Here is a 4958-nt window from a genome sequence, read left to right on the forward strand (position 1 = left end):
TTCCAATAGTCAATGCACATGCGCCATCCAGTCACTATCCTTGTGGGTATCAGTTCATTCTTTTTATTTGACACAATAGTGATCCCTCCCTTCTTTGGGACTACTTGCATCGGGCTTATCCAAGGGATGTCTGAGATGGGGTAAATCACCCCTGCTTGCCACAACTTCAACACTTCTTTTTGAACCACTTCATTCATGGTTGGATTCAGCCTCCTTTGTTATTGCCTTGAAGGTTTGGTATCTTCCTCAAGTAGGATCTTTTGCATGCATATTGAAGGACTGATCCCTTTTAAATCTGAAAGTGTCCAGCCTATAGCATCCTTGTGTTGTCTCAGCACTTGGATAAGTTCTTCTTCTTGTTCCTTACTCAAGCTTGAATTGATGATCACTGGGTAAGTGTTGTTGTCACCCAAGTATGCATATTTCAAGCTTGGTGGTAAGGTCTTCAGCTCTAGTTTTGGTGCCTCTGCTTCTTTGTTGTCCGTGGGGGTTGGTATGATTGAATTCTTCATGATTCCTTATGGTAGTTCTCCACTTGATGCTTGTTGTTCTAGCTCCATAGTTCCTTCACATTGTTCTTCTTCTAAAACTCTTTGAACTATCTATTCTATGGTGTCTTGATAAACCCCTATTTCATGGTTTATCTTGTGCTCAATTGGGTGGGCTTTATCAAGTCCTTGCCCACTTATTCATATGATTTGCATGGTTTTACATTCTCCTTCCTGATTTTGTGCTATGATTGAAAACATGCTTCTTTGGCTCTTATTTTCTTTTATTTAAATCCTCTCTTATTATTATTCGATGCCTTGATATGTGTATTAAGTGATTTCAGGGATTACAGGGCAAGAATGACTTAGAGGATGGAAAAGAAGCATGCAAAAGTGGAAGGAATACAAGAAGTTGAAGGAACTGCAAAGCTGTCAGCCTGACCCTCTCGCACTAAAATGATCATAACTTGAGCTATAGAAGTCTAAATGATGCGGTTTCAGTTGCGTTGGAAAGCTAACATCCGGAGCTTCGATTTGATATATAATTCATTATAGTGGCCATACAAAAAAACGACGCGCACGCGTGAATCACACAGACGCGTCGTTCTGCAGAAATTCCAGCGACCTGCACGTGTTTGAATTCGGTCCCGGTGAATTCTGGGCTATTTCCGGCCCAGTTCCAAGCCCAGAAAGCACAGATTAAAGGTTGCAAAGTGGAGGAGTGAAGAGAGATGACTCATAATTCACTTTTCATAATTTAGATGTAGTTTTTAGAGAGAGAGGTTCTCTCCTCTCTCTTAGGATTAGGATTAGGATTCTTCTTAAAGGATTTAGGATTTCTTATTATTTCAACTTACAATTTCTTCTCAAATTCCAGGTTTAATGTTCCTTTTATTTATTTTTTCAATTTAATTTATGAACTTTTCCATGTTAGAATTGATATCTTCATTTAATATAATTTGAGGTATTTTAGAATTATGATTGCTTTTTTTATTTATATAAATAATTTAGATATTTTCCTTTTGGCTTTGGTTGAGTCATTGGAGACACTTGAGTTATCAAACTCATTGTTGATTGAAAATTGGAATTCTTCAAGAATTAATTCGAGTTCCAATAACTCTAGCCTTTCCCAAGGAAAGACTAGGACCTGAGAAATCAAAATTAATTCGTCCACTTGACTTACCTTCATAGTTAGAGGTTGACATAGTGGGAGAAAAATCCAATTCTCATCATAATTGATGTGGATAACTAGGATAGGACTTCCTGTTCTCATACCTTGCCAAGAGCTTTACTAGTTATTATTTTAACGACTTGTTATTTTACATTACTTGTTCAACCCTTTTGAAAACCCTAAAATATACCTTTGCATAACCAATAATAAGAACACCTCCCTGCAATTCCTTGAGAAGATGACCTGAGGTTTAAATACTTCGGTTATCAATTTCAAAGGGGTTTGTTACTTGTGACAACTAAAACTTTTGTAAGAAAGGAATTCTTGTCGGTTTAGAAGATATACTTACAACGGAAATTTATTTGTGAAAGTTCTAGATCGCGCGAGAGTTTTGTTCTTCATGTCTACCATCATGCATTCTTCTATGGACTCCTTGGAGTAACTCATTGCCTTAAAGACATTGAAGACCATCTTCTCTTCATGCAATCTCAAGACTAGTTCCCCTTTTTGCACATCAATAATGGCACTGACAGTAGCTAGGAATGGCCTTCCTAGGATGATTGATGTGTTGGCCTCTTCTTCCATGTCCAGCACAACAAAATCAGCTGGGAAAATAAATTCCTCCACTTTCACCAACAAATCTTCCACTACTCCATGTAGAAACTTGAATGTTCTATCAGCCAATTGGAGTGCCATTCTTGTTGGCTTGGCTTCTTTAATCTTCATCCTTCTCATCATGGTTAGGAACATGTGATTTATGCTAGCTCCCAGGTCACATAAGACTTTCTCAATAGTGATATCCCCTATGATGCAGGGGATTTGGAAACTCCCTAGGTCCTTCATCTTCTGAGGTAGCTTCTTTTGTATGATGGCGCTACATTCCCCAGTTAGTACTATGGTCTCCTTTGCCCCCCAGTTCCTTTTTCTTGTTATGAGCTCTTTCAAGAATTTGGCTTAAAGTGGCATCTGCTCCAATACCTCAACAAATGGTATGTTGATTTGGAGCTTCTTGAAGATCTCTAGGAACTTAGTGAATTGGCCATTCTTCCCATCTTTTTCCAACCTTTGTGGGTATGGTGCCTTTGGTACATAAGGCTTCAAGACTGGTTTTAATGAGGATGGAGCAGGGGTCTCTTCTTCATTCTTGTTTTCATGCTTTTCTGCAACTTCTTCTTCATGGTTGTCTTTGCTTGGGGTTCCTTCTTCTACAATCTTCCCACTTCTAAGTGTAATGGCCTTGCATTCCCCTCTCGGGTTGGCCATGGTATCACTGGGAAATGTGTGTGTGGGCATTGGAATTTGCTTGGATAAGATCCCTACTTGTGCTTCCAACTTTGAGATTGCTGCGCCTTGATTTTTTAGATTTGACCTGTATTCTTCTTAATTGGCATCTATCCTTCTATCAGTCTGCGTTTGTCTCTCCATAAGGGTGGAGATGGCTCCTGCAAGCTGTGATGATAGTTGTGCTATTACAGCCTCCATTCTCTCAAAGTTGCTCTTGATTTCACATGGTTGCATGGTTGAGGGTGGTATGTCTTGATGGTGATTGTTGTGTGTTGGTTGGTTGCCATGGTATGATGTGTTTTGTGAATTATGGTAAGGTCTATGGTTATTTGTTTGATGGTTGGGATTGTGAGTGTTGTGTTGATTTGATGGATAAGGTTTGTTGTGGTTCTGGTTATGGCTTTGTTGGTTTCCCCACCCAAAATTTTGGTGGTTCTTCTAGCCTGGGTTGTATGTCTTGGAGTTGGGGTCATATGGTGGTCTGGATGAGTTGTTCACATAATTAGCTTGTTCCCAGTCACCCTCAGATTCTGATGTACTTCCTTCTTGTTGAGGAGTTTGGTCTTGAATGGCTGAGACTTGATTAGCTTCCATCTTCTTGGTTAAGGCTGCTAGTTGTGCTGCAATTGCCTTGTTTTGGGCTAACAAGGCATCCACAGAATTGAGTTCTAGCACTCTTTTCTTCTGAGTTCTTTCTGAAGCATAGAAATACTCATTTTTAGCTATAGTCTCGATGACATCTATGGTTTCTTCAATGGCTTTCTTCTTGTTGGGTGAGCCACCTGAAGAATGATCTATGACCTTCTTTGATTCATAGGACAGCCCTTCATAGAAGATGTGTAGTTGTACCCACTCATTGAACATTTCTGGTGGGCATCTTCTTGTCAAATCTTTGAATCTCTCCCAGGCCTCATAGAGTGTTTCACCATCTTGTTGTCTGAAATTTTGCACCTCAGCTCTTAGCCTGTTGATTCTTCATGGAGGGTAAAATCTTGCAAGGAATCTGTTTACAACATCATCCCATGTGGTTAAGTTCTCATTGAGAAATGCTTCCAACCACTTTGTTGCCTTGTCTCTGAGTGAGAAAGGGAACAAAAGTAGCTTGTAGGTGTCCGGATGTACACCATTGGTCTTTACAGTGTCACAGATCCTCAATAATGTATTGAGATGTTGGTTTGGGTCCTCCTGGGCATCTTCTCCATATGAATAATTATTCTGGACAAGTGTAATGAGTTGAGGTTTCAACTCAAAGTTATTGGCATGGATTGTTGGCTTTAGGATGCTGCTGCCACAGTTTCCTGGATTTGGATTGATATAGGAGCCTAAGACTCTCCTTTCTTGCCCAACATGATTGCCAGCTTCCTCTCCAACATGGTTATATGCTTTTTCCTCCATAGTGGTTTCTAGATCTTCCTCCACTTCTTCTTCTCCAACTATGCCTTTGCCTCTTGCTTTCCTCCTTAATCTAAGGAAGCTCCTCTCAGGTTCACTATCGAAGGGAGATACAGTTCCTCCTCTTTTACCTGTCATACACTTAGCAAATAACCAGCAGAGAACAACTAAAGTAAAAAAATTGTTGAGATTAGTGGTTAGCTTTGTTGATGCAATTAATCAAATAGTTAGAAGGATGGAAATATGGACAATGGATAACTAAAATAATCTTAAAAAAAGCGAAAGGATAGAAATCAGAATAGAGACAAAAAAAATAAAAGAGCACTAAAAAATTATAAAATAACTAGGAAATTAAATTGCTTAATCTAGCCCTCCAATAAATTTAATCACTGTCAAATTTAAACCAATCCCCGGCAACGGCACCATAAAACTTGATGCAGTTTTGGATTCACACCCTATAAAATTTTTGATTATGAATCCACTCTTTTGGCAATCGCACCAAAATTATCGTCAAGTAATAACCCACGGTAAAGTGGGATCGTATCCACAGAGATTGGTAAATTTGAATAGTTTTAATCAATTGATGAATTAGTCAAGTGGGACAGATAGATTGTAATTGCAGA

At 39.1% G+C, this 4958-nt stretch overlaps 1 non-coding gene across 1 annotated transcript; it reads left to right on the top strand.

Annotated features, from left to right (window-relative positions):
• The first annotated feature begins 3801 nt into the window (after window positions 1-3801).
• Window positions 3802-3909, top strand: LOC112804353 (small nucleolar RNA R71). The gene has a single exon (XR_003202962.1). It is a non-coding gene; the product is annotated as a small nucleolar RNA R71 (small nucleolar RNA).
• The last annotated feature ends 1049 nt before the right edge of the window (window positions 3910-4958 follow it).

This window comes from Arachis hypogaea, chromosome 5 (genome assembly GCF_003086295.3).
Source record: "Arachis hypogaea cultivar Tifrunner chromosome 5, arahy.Tifrunner.gnm2.J5K5, whole genome shotgun sequence".
Lineage (NCBI taxonomy): Eukaryota > Viridiplantae > Streptophyta > Magnoliopsida > Fabales > Fabaceae > Arachis > Arachis hypogaea.